This window comes from Canis lupus, chromosome 29 (genome assembly GCF_011100685.1).
Source record: "Canis lupus familiaris isolate Mischka breed German Shepherd chromosome 29, alternate assembly UU_Cfam_GSD_1.0, whole genome shotgun sequence".
Taxonomy (NCBI): Eukaryota; Metazoa; Chordata; class Mammalia; order Carnivora; family Canidae; genus Canis; species Canis lupus.
Window position 1 is genome coordinate 18624980 of NC_049250.1, and position 15525 is coordinate 18640504.

The following is a 15525-nucleotide window of genomic DNA, read 5'->3' on the forward strand; positions in this document are numbered from 1 at the left end:
ACTCTTCGTGAATTGAAACAATTCCTCCTCCAAACATAAAAAAAGGCATCTTATCAGCACACTTGCATTTCATCATCAAAATGTGATTGTCAAAGTAGAAATAAACTTGATTCCATTTTAAAGTCTCGCTGGGCAACTGATAAAAGACAAAACTTTATTATTATTATTTTGCATTTTTCCTACAACCAAGATCCTTTGAGCCAACTTTTAAAATGAAAGTTAAACCCTGTACTGCCTGTAGGAAAGCTTTGAAATGTCTGGGACCCTGTACATTTTCTACCATCAGTCTCTGGAAGCAGTGGGGCAGGGATGTTTATTAACCCGCTCACTTTGAGAAATTTGCAACGTTAAAAATGTTGGCTGCATTGAACATAATGCTGAATCTGTGTAGAGTTTTTCCAACGTTTAAACCTAGGCCAAGCCAAATCCTATATGTGTTCTGAGAAGTAATGACAATGCACAACGGATAGAACATGGACTCTGGAATTTTATAAAGCAGAGGTCAAATCTGGCATTAGTAGTTCTTTTGTTCTAAGATGCTGAGCAAGCAGTGTGGTTCCTCTGACTCGGTATTTTCACTCACTCATAAAAGCAACTTTATATGATTGCAGGAAGAGTGAACTGAGATCATTTCTATGTCAAGTGCTAAAAATGGTAGCTATTCAACTTTATCACAATTGCTCCACATTGTCACGGGTTCTTGGGTTGAAATAGCCCATCAGAGTACGATCCAGTCAATCAGCAGGATGCCTACAGCATGCCTGCTGGGTGCCAAGCATTCTGATGGCCCTGGGAACACAGTGGTGAAGAGGCCCAGCTTTTGTCCTCTAGGGGCTTCCAGTCTGTTTGCAGAGATTATGAAACGCCGTACCTTTTGACCAACCCAGGATGCGTGCTGCCATGGCAGGAGGGAGAGTCACAGAGATGTCTGTTTTTATTTTTGGTTTTGCTTTTAAATTCTCTCTTTTTTATACAAACAATAGAACAGATTTGCTTTCGCACCACCCCCCCCCCCGCCCCCATGTATGTGAACGTTTGTTTTTCTTTTCTTTTTTTTTTTTACATATTTGTTTTTCTGTTGGCACAGTGGTTTTGGGTAGGCTTACTCTTTGTATTATAACAGCAGATTCTCAAGCTAACCTAGAGACAGGACAGTAACACTGGATGACTCCATGAAGTTGAATTCAAGCCATACTTCTTAGTCAGCAATAGACTTGGCTGGGATTGTCAGGCCAGAATATCCTCTCCTAAAACGAGTGATGTATGAACATATTTACTTTAGTTCTGAGAAATCAGGGAGTATAGTATCACTATTAAGAACTATCCATCTTTAATTGAGGTTTGCAGAGACTGTTAACTTTATTCCAAATTCAGGCAGGAAGAGTTATAAGGGGTTGTGGCGGCTCACTGTCTGGGTAGGAACCTGGAGCCTTTCAGAAATACACTTCCTTTCACCCAAAGCAGAGATAATTCAGAGCATGCAAATGATTCTTAGACTTATTTTCTTATATTGTCCTAATAGACTGACCCATTTAAATAGTGCATTGCTTCTAATAGGTAGACTTCCTTACCAAATGCTCATAACTTTCCTCAAAGGTTGGAAGTTGTTCTAAACTCAGCAGTAAAAGCTATTGAACTTAGAGTCACTTTTCCTGTAACTATTCTTAGCAACATTGGTATAGCTATAAACTTGGCACAGCTATGACAATAATGATAAAAATGAAAACTAATTATTTTAACCTTAACTATTTGCATTTCCAAGAAGAATGCCAGAGCTTTTGAAGAAAGCAGTATTTAAAAATTTCTATATAGATGCATAGACACAGACACACACACAGTCTATATTTCTCTAAACCATTGTAATATTTGTTTATGTATAACCAAATTCACTTTTTTTTTTACCACTATATATACATCTGTTTTACTTAGGGAGAAGAATCATTTAATTATCAGTCTATAGTTAACAACTACTAAGTTTATAAGAAAATACTTCTTCTTTCAGATGAAAACAACTATGGAGGATCTGTCTTTGCTTTGTGTGGAAGGAGTGAAAATTAGAAAAAAACCTAACTTACAATTTTCTTGTTCCTCCACACAAGCCCCATTGTTTCAGTTTCCCCTAGTGTGGAACTTCCATAACCAATCTGCCAGAAGAGAGTTCTCCCAACATTAAGCTCTTAAAAGACTTCTTGGCTGTGAAATTACAAAAGTGTGGATAAGCACCTTGTTTATATGTATTGGGTCTATTGAATTTATACACACATGTAGAAGTAAATAAGTAGTGTTTTTATTTGACTATCAGTGGAAAAGGTAAAGAAACTTACCTTTGATTTTTCCAAATGCTTTTCAGGTTATCTTCTTGCTATGGTCTGAGTGTTTGTGTCCCTCCAAAATTCATGTGTTGAAATCCTAATACTGAAAGTGATAATAGTAGGAGGTAAGGCCTATGGGAGGTGGTACCTTTGGGAGATGACTGGGTTTAAACCCATGAGTGGATTTAATGCTTTTATAAAAGACACCCAAAAGAGCTCCCTTGCTTTTTCCACCAGGCAAAGATACAAATAGAAGTCCACAACCCAAAAGAAGGCCCTCACCTGGTCATGCTGGCACCCTTGGAGTTGCAGCCTTCAGAACTATGAGAAACAAATATTTGTTATTCATAAGCCATTCAGTTTATAGTATTTTGTCATAGCAGCCCAAATGAACTAAAATGCTCACTTGTTTTAAGTCTGATGAATTCTTAAATAAGATTTTGAGAAGATTAGCAGATAAAACTATTCTTAGAGGATGATTTAGTATGGCACCAAAAGAATCTTCTATCATGGGCTTAGTGTATCTGTTCTTTCAACAAACATTTATTGACTATCTTCTATTATAAAGCATTCTGTGAGGTACTGGGAATCTAGAAATGAAAGATAGACTTCTTGGCATTAAAGAGCTTACAGTGTGATGGGAAAAGCAGTTGAATGAACAGACTTTGTGAGAGCACAAACATACTCTGACATGTATACACTGCATGCACATGGAAGGGGGCGGCATTTAATGGAGCCCTCACTGTGAAGAGTGATCAAAGGCAACTTCTAGAAGAAGGTCGCATCTGGGTTGATGGCTAAGTGAATTCTTGGGGAGGTTCACAACCAGAGAGGAAGAGAAAAGTCTGCCTGGGAGCCCACATGCGGTTCAGCACAGCTGGAGAATTAGATGGTAGAAGCTCAGTAGGTAGAGTGAAGGCCATGGTGTTGGAATGCTGAGCCATGATCAAAGTGGGAACAATTTATTGAGGGTCTAGCACTGTATGTTTTGGATATTACCCCTAATCTTTCCACTGAAAGCATTCTGACTCTTTTTATTCTCTCCATGACTAAAAAGAGACTTGGGGAGTCTAAGGAACTTGACTGAAAGGCCATATGCCTGATGAGTGATACACACACACACACACACACACACACACACACACAGATTCAGACCCCATCATGTCTCCAAAGCCATTACTCTTGCTACTGGTTTGGGGCCTTGGCTTCCCAGGAGTATTGAATGGCATGTTTACATTCTGAAAGCCTTGAGGAGACAATCATTTTCTGTCTTTTAGAAAGATCATAGGCAATAAGATTCAAAACCCCATTCTACTTTGGAATTTTCTTAGTCTTGGTTTCTTCATCTGTAAAATAGAGATAATTATTTGACAGGAATATTGTGAGGACAGCACAGAGCTACATGTGTGGTCTATAGTAGGTATGAGATCAAAGCTATTTCTTTCTTCAGATAATACAGTCAAAAGCAAGGCTAACTATTGAAGGTTTTTCTGCCTCATTGTCCTGAATTAAATGCAATAGGGTCATGATTGTGGGAAACAAAAGCCAGTCTGATTCTATCCCCTCACTATTGATATGCCTCAGTGTACCCAACTTGGGAACTTTAGGAAGAGATCAAGTTTCCTAAGAGAAGAAGGTATTATGGAAGCTCAATGTAAGAATATAAGGCTGCTTCTTCCTCAGTGAAGAACTCCTGCTATAGCTCACTACACCATCTTGCTCCCAAGATTTCAGGCAACAGTCTTTCTTGAAACTTCCTGCTCCCACCCATATTTTATTGCTGCTCTACAACAATGCTTCCTCGTTTGGAGAGAAAAATCTGCCTCCATGAAACATTCATCTATATGCCCTAATTTTGCTCCTGAAACAAGAAAGAATTCTAATTTCCTCTCCATCTTTTTATATCTTCAGTTACTTAAATATCTCACTCTTTCTTTATGTTTTCTGTCCTTATAATGAAAAGTAAATAAGTTCTTCAAACATTCCTTAGGTGACATTCTTCCCAGACTTTTCTCCACTTTAATCATCTCTCCTTGCAACATACCAAGCCTAAGCATAATATCCTAACCTAATCAGAGGTGTACAATTAATCTACTAACAACCTAAAGGAGTTGATTGTGCATTTATTAACTATGCTGACTATTGAAAGAACTTTTCAGTAGTTTCCATTGCACTGCTATACACACTAACTTTGTAGTTATCTAAAGGTTGTCTTTTCTTTCATATGAACTGCTCTATGGCTATGTTTTTATAATTCTTTATGTAATTTTAAAAATAACATAGTAGGGTATTTTACAATTAGTTTTACTAGGTTAGTTTCAGCTTCTTGAAAAAACTTGAAAGTTTATTGTCGTGTATTATTTTATCTCACCTGCCACTTGAAGCTTTTCTCCTCTGCAAAAGTGGCCAACATTTGTCTCTAACCCCTCCTTGGCTGGGGTATATATGCTGCATGATTGTATGTGGTGGTCAGCCCTGAGGCTGGTGCTCAGCCAAGTGAGATTAAATTCTCTCCGTTTTCTAAGGCAAAACTCTGTGTGGCAGTTTGCTTGATTTGTGTTATCTCTGGGCTTCAAAAGGCATTCTGGAGGAGTAAAGAGAACTGTTTTCCAGGAGATTTGTGATTTTTAAAAATATGGAAGCTGCCTTCTCATGACTTAGCTTTATTAAATTGGTATGTTTAACTAACTGGCAGTGACCATAAGATGAGTTACATTTAGCTTCTAACTTGCAGTATCGCTATGAGTATGAGACAGGGCTAAATAGTTTGTTCTGAAATTTATTGTCAAAATGTATTCAGGATTTCAGGTGTTTATCTCAATTAACATTGAGAGTATGTAAAATTAGGCTACACATGTTATAAGAATTATTTTTTTCTCTTGAAATTTCTGGCTTTTAGATTTCCAGACCTGGCAGGAAATCTTTTTGGCTTCTCTGCTTCTGAACCTAGCTGTTTTCACAAAATGCAAACACATGCAAAAACATTGTAATAAACCTCAATGTTCAGTCATGTTCAGTAAGACTTCAAAAGATGTTTGCTTTGAACTTGGTTCTAAAGATGGGCATACCTTCATGAGAATGGAAGATATCTTCTTACTCTCTATGATGTGGTTTGGCCCTTTTCAGGGCCCCAAAGTAAGCTTTGTTCTGTAAGGCACATTAAATTTACTTTTTGGACTAAGAATTAACATAGAAATTTCTTCTTATAGAACATCTTGGGGCTCTACTTCCCAAAGGGGCAAGGGTTTTAGACCACAAAGAAAAAACAGTGCTGTATCAAAGAGACTTAGAGCATCATCATGAGCTCCACATTCTATGCCCTGCCTTAGATTTAATCAAGAATTCGAATTGTGGTTCACAAGGTTGTTGGGTGTTGGGAGATGCACATAAACTCTGGTATCACTTCATAGTTCACAGAAATGTGAGACTAGGCTGAAGAGATGTGGTATACCTGTAGTTAGCAGAATCTGATTGCAAGGATACCTTCTGTAAACAGATCCTTCCTCATCTTTATTCACTTTATTTCCTCTCTAAATTTTACCCAGCTTCCCTGGTAATCAAAATGCAAAGCACTCTGCCTGTCCCGGAGAGAGCTGTGCCTCTGATCTTTCCTCAGATAGACCATTGTAGCTGGTGAGACCGTTTTTTTGGGTAGGGCAATTTTTTTGGATCTCACTCATTTATTGCTATTCTTATATTCTATCTTTATTTTTGTTCATCTGTGTTTTAGGGTCATTGTTCAATTCAAAACAATCAGAACCCATTTTTAAAATGTCTTGCTAGTTCGTATTTGAAGCAGATTTTTTGTGGATCTTAAATAGATCTAAAATATGATCTTCCTCCCTGTATCTTGCTACTAGAAGGTCCATGATTCTGTCATTTCTGAAACAGTCAAAACTTTTACGTAGTCTTTATCTGCTTATGTTTCTAACCACGTTTTCTAATTATCTTTTGATTATTTGGCACCTTAATTTAAAAATTTGTGCCTTTTGTAATAATCCTCATTCATTCAATAAATACTTTGGGGTGACTCTAGATGCCAAGCCCTGCATTCAGTGCTATAGACAGTAAAGAGATAGAAATGTCTACTGTCAGAGAGCTCCAACAGTATCCTTAGTCCAGCCCGAGGCTGTGCCCCTCTATATGGGATGAGGAGTCCCTTGGTCAAGGGGACATATCTATCTGGAGCCTGACCAGGTGCTAGGAACAGGATCTTGGAATCTTCTGCCCAAATAATTTGAAACCTCCTTCCTGCTTGGCCCCTTTCTTTTGTCTATCTCTCCTCAAGGGCTCAGTTCCAGGCCTGAGGTGTGGGCAAGCGACAGCTATTTAGGAGGGTATAAATGAGCTTGGAGATGTAGGCAGGGATATCCATACATATGCTCACAAAGCTTCTGGTGATACAGCATGAGGTAGGGGAAGAGAGAGGCAAGAATATGGCACTGGGGTCAGCACTGCCTTCTTACTGTCTCTTTCCTGCCACGTTATGGTGCAAAACTTGAAGGAATATAAGAATTCTGAATTTGAAGCCAAATTTAAATTGCATGCCAAGTCTGTTTGAAAGTCAAATATATTTTATACAATAGCTTGTTGGCAGTGTGGACCTCTGCTTGACCTCTTGCCTTAGGGCCCCACAAATGTTAAAGAAGTGTCTATGGAGCTGACAATGTAGTAGACAAGCCAAGGCATTCAGTGTGGCAAGCTCTCTAATTTTACAGAGTCATGGGAACACATGGGGAGGGAAACACAAATGTGTGGGTCAGGGAAGTCCTCTTAGAATGACAGGAACTGCACTTAGTCTTGCCAGGAGTAGAATCTTGCTAGGTAACATCAGGAAGAGGGCATGGAATGCACAAAGGAATGGCTGGAGGATGGATGGAGGGACAGAAGAAGGGATAGAAAGACAAAGAGATAGAGGCGCTGACTGTACAGGGACCTGGGGGTTATTCAGTATAACTGGGCTATTGGGGATAGTCTTAAGTTGAAGGAGAGATGGTCAGGAACAAAGTTCTGTTAAGGATGCTGTCTTACTGCCTTTTCTCAACAATTTCTCTTGACTTGTGTCATTTGCTTCCTTCTAGTTCTGATGACCAGATTTTTTTTTTAATTTTTATTTATTTATGATAGTCACACAGAGAGAGAGAGAGAGAGAGAGAGAGAGAGAGAGGCAGAGACACAGGCAGAGGGAGAAGCAGGCTCCATGCACCGGGAGCCCAATGTGGGATTCGATCCCGGGTCTCCAGGATAGCGCCCTGGGCCAAAGGCAGGCGCCAAACCGCTGCGCCACCCAGGGATCCCTGATGGCCAGATTTTTAAAAGACTTTTGCCATCAGTCAACCTTAAGTTACTGCTGAAGTTAAGTTTGCATGTAAAGTCACTCAATAATTACCTGTCATTGAAAGATCTTTGTAATGAAAGTGGCATCAAAATAAGACAAGATAAATGGAAAAAGTAGTATCTAATTTCCCTGCAATCAGGTCTCCTTTTCAGCTTTTTTTTTTTAAGATTTTATTTATTTATTCATAAGAGACACAGAGACTGAGAGAGAGGTAGAGGGAGAAGCAGGCTCCATGCAGGGAGCCCAGCATGGGACTCGATCCTGGGTCCCCAGGATCATGCCCTGGACTGAAGGGAGTGCTAAACCGCTGAGCTGCCCTCCAGCTATCTTCTTAAAGAAATAAGCCTATCTCTAATTTTCCTACCTTTCATAGTATCAGGTTGGTTTTCTCTGTCTTTCATTCACAGAAAATCTCCTAATACTAGTACTAATACTTATTATCCTGATTAATAATGATTCCAACCAGGCTTTCATTCTTATCTTCTATGCTTTATAGACATTATTTCATTTAATCCTCACAATAACCCATGAGGAGCACATGGCATTATCACCATGTATTGAAGAAGAAATTGAGACCCAGGGAAGTTATAGAAGTTGCCCAATATACATAAGCCCAATGGGGTATGAGCCCATAGTTGCTTGACTCCAAAGCTTGTACTCTTGCCTCTCTAGGATATCATTTTTGTCACCTTCTGATGGTACATCAAATCAAGGCTAAGTCCAGTGATCAACTCATATTAAACAGAAGAAATCCTGTATATAAACACAGGTGGTGAGATCAGACATAGTAGTGGGAATTGTCTTTTCAAATTATCCTAGAGACTATAGGCAAAACTTCAGAGTTAGTATTGTGATACTTTGAATAAACATCCCCTCTATCTTCCCCTCTAAGTCACTTTTCTTATTTATTTGGAGGTCACTTCTTTTTCTTAGAAAATTGATTATGCCCCAACATATTTCCTCCAAAGCAAGTCACAACTCTCCTAGTGACACTGTTTATGACATCAGCTGCCAAGATTGTGACAGGCTAGATAATGTTATTTCATACATTTTATTTATTTGGTTTGAAACTTAATTCTACAGATAGCATTCTCCTTGGAGCACTTAAGGAATCAATTAAAACGTTAAAAAAAATCAAGCCCCTTTAAACAAATGTTTTAAGGATTAAAAATACATTTTTAATGAAGTTCTTCTGCACTGTACTGCCTACATTTATTTACATTTACAAGTCCATGAAAAAAAATTTTCCTAGTAAGTTTAAATGATTATAGCCCTTTGATGTCCATTAAATAATGCAAGGGTGTCTGAAATATAAAACTGGTCTTTTTTGTTGTTGAATTAAGAAATCAGAGATATATGTTGAAAGAAACACAAAATTATTTGTGTCCGTGATTTGTTAAAGAAGTGTGTTTCATTCAATGTAGAGAAATGCCTAGTATTGTTACTTATCTAAAAAATCAATCTTTTTTTTTAATTAAGGAAACATGGACTGAGAACAGGAGAGACATAAAAGTCTGGGTATTTCATGAGCACTGGGTATCACTTTTCCTTCATGCTCCCATTTGAGTCACAGTTCAGGAAGTTGGTCACCTTAGCCATTTAGTCATTTCACAAAGACACAAGTTAATTTAATTTTAAAAGAATACATTGTATGTTTGGTTTAAATTATGAGGCTGACATTCATATTTCACTGACCTTGGAGAATTTATGCAGGTACTTTACAGATTCCAAAGTGACATCTATTGATTTTTTTAAAAGCTTAATGGAAGACAATTTAAAGGCGTAATTATTTCAAATGGTAAAAATCAAAATTGCCCACTGATTTTTATGAGGTCAGTGTTATAATTAGATTATCTTAAGATTGAATCAGAACAATAAGAATGTTCTTTAACTACTTTTCTAGATATATAACCAATAATTACTTCGTTACATACACCCAAAATCTGGATCAATGAGAGATTAGATATGTGACCATGGAGATGTACTCAACAGTAAATACAGTGTATAGCATTTCGTTATAGTTTTTTTAAGAGTTTCCTTTGTACCTTACAATTATGCCTATAACTTTATAGTTAAACATTAAAAATGGTCATCTCTTTAATTTTAAATATCTTTTTGTTATAAAGTAAAAAACAAATCTACAAAATCACCCAAATCAAATGTATGGCTTAATGACTTATTATAATGACAACACTACCCATGTCAAGAAACAGAATTTTGCTAGACAACTGAAAAGTCCCTCTACTGTGCCCTATCCAGGTCACAACCTCTGCCTCTCCCCATGAATAACAGCTATTCTTTTATAATCATTAGCTCCTTACATTTTGAAAGTAGCTTTGTCACTCAAATATACATCTACTGACGTTGTCAACTTTGCCAACTTTTAAAAATCAGGTATGTCTTTAAGTCTTTTTTAATCTTTAAGGTTCCTCCATTGTTTTTTTAGCATTTTCTTACACTTTATCTGTTTACCCTGACCATTTGATCTGTGGTTTTCTGCAGTCTGAATTTTACTAACTTCATATTCCATATTCAACATGTTCTTCAGTCCTCTATATTTTCCTGCAAATTACCCAGAAACTGGATAAAGCTCCTCTTTGGCATAACTAGAGAAACATATCTGGTTGTTTCTCATGTTATTATCTTAGCAGCCATTGATGTTTCATGCCAAAATCTGTTGATTCAATGGTAGTTGCAAAGTGGTGATATTTTAAATCAATGATTTATTTTGTGTTTATTTGTTAGAATACTTTTGTTAATAGACTCTTTCCCTCATTTACCATTTGATTAGCCAGTAATACAGTTCCCCATAAGAAAGGTGGAATACATACTTGATTTCTCTTCTTTACTAGTTTTCTAAAATAATGAATATGTTCCCTATTATCTTCAGAAGATAACCAATTCTTACTTTAAATGTATTTGACTTGTTTTAACCCATGGAAATTACTATCATTGCTAAAAGCTCAGACTGTTCCATTTCTAGCTCTTGAGAGCTTCTTCGAATTTATTTTTGGGTCATTTTGTTATGCCCCTGGTAGTCTCTGGTAGTTTCCTTGGCATACAGTAAATTTACTAGAGTTTATCTTGTGGTAGTTTGTCTGGCTAAGTATTGTCAGACCTGGAATTCAATACGTAATTTTTTTTATTATTTCAGGAAAGTTTTCTGGAATTAAAATTCTTTGTATCTACTCTGTTCCTTTGCTTTTGTTTTCTTCTTTAGGATCTTCTATTATTCATATACAGTTGACCCTTGGAGAGCATGGGTTTGAGCTGTATAGAGCCACTTATATAGGGATTTTTTCCCACAAATACTGTTCAGTGCTGTAAGTGTATTTTCCCTTCCTCACCACTTCTTAATAACATTTTCTTTTCTCTAGCTTATTTTATTGTAAGAATACAGCACATAATACATATCCATATAAAATATGTGTTAATCGAATGTTTATATTATTGGCAAGGCTTCTGATCAGCAGTAGACTATTAGTAGTTAACTTATGGGTGTGTCAAAAGTTATTCGTGGATTTTCAACTGGCACAGGAGGAAGAGGTTAGAACCCTTAACCCCTGCATCATTCAAGAGTCAACTTTATTTCACCTTTTACCTATCTTCAGTATTTATCATTTTCTCTAAAATACTGTCTTAAAAATCTATTTCCTAATTTATTTTTATTAACCCACCCCTCCTTTTTTTAAACCTTCTTGTTCTCCTAAGGCATTATCTGTTGTGTTTGTTTCATTTTTTGTCCTTTTCATTTTAGTCTTTATTTCTCAAAAAATTTTTTTTAAACTTGTTTTCCTTCAATTCTGTATCTCATTATATTTTTAAAAGGTCAGTTTTGAATATTTCCATTTTTCAGGTTGTGAAAATAATTGTCCATAGCACTCGATTACCAAAAAATAATAAATATATACTTACTAGTACATATTTTACATATTTCAAGGTAAAAATTCTATTCAATAATTCCTTACAAATCCTATTTGATCAGAGGGTTCTTTAGTGGGTATTTTCAGTACACATTCAGTAATAATTGAATTAATTGTTTTTTAAAGTGACTTATTTCTTTTATTTCATTATTTATAAATTTTGCATTTTATAGGTTCTGTGTAGATCCAGAGGCACAGAAGATCTACAGATTGTTTGTTTGTTTGTTTGTTTGTTTATTGATCAATTCCTTAAACAGTTTGCCAGGACCTATATCAGGACATAGGAAGCAAAACTTAATAAAAATAATGTTTGCCCTCCAAGAACTTAAACAGGAAAGATTTAATAATCAGTGATTATAAAAGAATGTGATGTGTTTTCATAAAGATGTCATAGTGTCAAAGGAGCACATAGAAATTTGAGCAATGGGCCCAGGGCATGAAGCAGGAAAACCAATAGATGGGGGATCAATGGAGATGAAATCATTTGCAAAATAATAACAATGCATTTTATAGTGGAAATTTCCCATACTCTTAGACATTCACTATGTCAAATGAAACACAACCCTGTGGTTCTGTTGTCTACGTTTTACATAGGAAGAAACTCTGGTTCAGAAGAAAAGTTGAGGGGCACCTGGGTGACTCAGTCAATTGAGCGTCTGCCTTCAGCTCAGGGAGTGATCCCAGGATCCTGTGATCAAGCCCTGCATTGGGCTTCCTGCTCAGTGAGGAGCGCCTGCTTCTTTCTCCCCTAACCTTTCCCACCCCCGCACATGCTCTCTCTCTCTCTCTTGTTCTAACTCAAATAGATCAATAAAATATTTAATAAATAAATAAATACTTAAAAAAATAAAGAAAAGTTGATTCTCGAAGATCTTATGGCTGATAGTTTGCTGTGTTGGCAATTAAACCATTTTATTTTTATTTTTTTAAACATTTTATTTATTTGAGAAAGTGAGAGCATGCACAATTGGGTGGAGAGGGGCAGAGGAAGAGAGGGACAAACAGACTCCCCACTGAGAAAGGAGCCTGACATGACATGGGCTTCAATACCAGGATTGAAGCCACAGCCAGCGCTTAACTGACTGAGCCACCCTGGGACCCCTAAACTGTTTCAGAAAGAAGGAATTAATACTACTTTCTGCATATGATAATAGTGAAACAAAATTAATCATACATAAATTAATGTATCAGAGAAGACACACATGACTAGTATGATAATACTTCAAGGTCAAGTGAATATTCCTAAAATCAATTGATCAACAATATATATCTCTGTCTATCCTTATAAGTCAGTGCAATTAAATATCATTAACACCAGCCATCCGTTCTTATAGCCGCATGCTCTCATCCTGTTCCTTCCCTTGTCCAATATCCACTGATAAAAGTTACCACCGTCTCAAACAGGGAGCTTCTCATTACTGGCTTTGCATCCCTGCCTTTTGTTTGTTTGTTTGTTTTGGCTTACATGAGGTTAAAGGAAAGAAAAGAATAAAGTGTGTTTTTCCCCCCTTTTTTGCAACTGCATAGTTACTTTTCGGATAATAAGAAAGAACACTAAAATGCCTTAAATTATTTAAAATTTAACATTATTAATGATAATCATTAGCTCATAATTGCTCCTGCCTTTTTTTATTCTTTTAAGGTAAGTCAAAGGCAATACCATAAAAAAATTATTTACTTTAACATGAGAAAAATTGGAAGAAAAATGTAAATTGTTTTTGTTCTAGTTTAACGATCAGATATGTGCTTAGGGATTGAGTATAATTTGTCCCTTCTAAGGGGACAAATTTGGCTTCTGATCATGCCTTAGATTGCTGATTTCTAGTATAGACATAATGTGCAGCATCAATGGAAGCACTTCTGGGAGCCCTTCGATAAGGATGGCTGGTCCCTGTGGTACACTGAGTTCCGCTTCCCTGAGGAGCTCACTCAGACCTTTATGAGTTGTAACCTCATCACTGGAATGTTCCAACGGTTGGACAAGCTGAGGAAGAATGCCTTTGCCAGTGTCATACTCTTTGGAACCAACAACAGCAGCTCCATTTCTGGAGTCTGGGTCTTCCGAGGCCAGGAGCTTGCCTTTCGCTGAGTCCAGATTGGCAGGTGGACTACGAGTCCTATACGTGGCGGAAACTGGATCCTGGCAGCGAGGAGACCCAGACGCTGGTTCGAGAGTACTTTTCCTGGGACGGGGGCCTTCCAGCATGTGGGCAAAACCTTCAATCAGGGCAAGATCTTCAAGTAAACATCTCTTGTCATCGCCTAGCTGCCTGTACCTGCCCTTCAGGGAGATGGGGGTCATTAAAGGAAACTGAACATTGAAAAAAAAAAAAAAGACAGGGTGAATCATAGCCTTATCTTAAAATGTCACTGTCTTTTAGCTCTTAACAATGCTAAAGTAGTCCGGTACCTCTTCTAATGGATAAAGGTGTTGTTTTCAGAGAAAGACGTTCTGCACTAGTGCAACATTTATTCATAAGATTGTGGGCAAATTTTCAGAAAAAAATTTAATTAATTAATTGATTAATTAATTTTAATTTAATTTAAAATGAAAAGACATTAGAACCAATTAGAAACAGCACTTGTAAGTCTGAAGACAAGTTTAACTATTTAAGTATATATTTAAATAGCTTAAATATATATTTAAATATGATTATATTTAATTACAAATATATAATATTTATATAAACATATAAGCATAGAAAATATATTTAAATACATAACTACATAAATAATTATATAATATATAAATATATAAAATATTAAATATATATTAAACTAAATATATTTCTGAAGACAAATTAAAACTGTTGACTTATACTACATCAATGATTTGAAAGACTTTTGAGCTTTCCAAAAATTTCTGAGTTGCAAGCTATTGCACCCACCTTTAATTGGAAATAGATCACTGCCTATTTTCTTGGACATCAGTGGTAATTGCTGCCTGTAGAATTTGTTGGAGTTTGGAAAGCTGAACTTCAATTTCTATAACGTCTGCAAATTCAATAATCCTGTGTAATAATGCAATCAGAAAATACAACTTATGACCATCATATTAGCAGCTGTATTACAGGAAATTATAGTATAAAATTAGGAAGTGATGCATGATGTTAATACCTTTATATCTAAAAATACAGTATACATTTCTGTGCATAGTCTAATTAGTGCTTTCATTGTAATACTCGTTCATATATTTGCTATATTGTGTCTGGGCCCTTGCACAAAATCTTCCCTCTTGTAAGAGGTCTTCTCTATTTTTTTAAAAGATTTTTATTTATTCATGGGAGACACACAGAAAGACAGAGACATAGGCAGAGGGAGAAGCAAGCCTCCCTCCCAGAAAGACTGATCTGGGACTCCATCCCAGGACCCTGGGATCATGACCTGAGCCAAAGGCATATGGTCAACCACTGAGCCACCCAGGCATCCCAAGAGTTATCTTGATTCAGCTCCTTCTCTGGCTAATCGACTAAGTCTTTAAGACTAAAATTGAAAATAATTTCCTCAAGTTTTTTTTTTAATTTTTTTTATTATGATAGTCACAGAGAGAGAGAGAGAGAGAGAGAGGCAGAGACACAGGCAGAAGGAGAAGCAGGCTCCATGCCCCGGGAGCCTGACGTGGGATTCGATCCAAGGTCTCCAGGATCGCGCCCTGGGCCAAAGGCAGGCGCCAAACCACTGTGCTACCCAGAAATCCCAATTTCCTCAAGTTTTCATTCCTCTACTTTGTCTTTTTGATCACATGTATACAGTGGCTATGAAAACTTCTAGCACATGAGAGTTCTCAATACAAGCTTATTAAATAAATGAAAGGCTAGGGTCCTTTCCCCTGTTTTTTCCCCATAGCACCTTGGGCTTACCCATGTCAAGTAACATTTGTCTATATTTGAATTACTTGTTTGTCTGCTTCAGGTAAACTTTTTATGTAGGGATGAGTTTGTGTTCACGTCTT

The 15525-nt window shown here is 36.8% G+C and overlaps 1 protein-coding gene and 1 long non-coding RNA gene across 3 annotated transcripts in view; one reads left to right on the forward strand and one right to left on the reverse strand.

The window, feature by feature from the left end:
- The window catches only part of C29H8orf34 (chromosome 29 C8orf34 homolog), a 387205-nt gene that overhangs the window by 329716 nt on the left and 41964 nt on the right, over positions 1–15525 (forward strand).
- LOC111093133 overlaps positions 2040–15525 on the reverse strand; it is a 115814-nt gene continuing 102328 nt past the window's right edge. Inside the window, exons 4-7 of one of the 2 annotated variants that reach the window (XR_005381076.1) lie at positions 14462–14584; positions 2595–2633; positions 2325–2415; positions 2040–2193 (exon numbers count right to left, since the gene is read on the reverse strand). This is a non-coding gene — a long non-coding RNA (uncharacterized LOC111093133). Of the gene's footprint in view, positions 2194–2324; positions 2416–2594; positions 2634–12806; positions 13885–14461; positions 14585–15525 lie in introns of those variants that run through there. The other variant, XR_005381079.1, reaches the window with a different exon arrangement.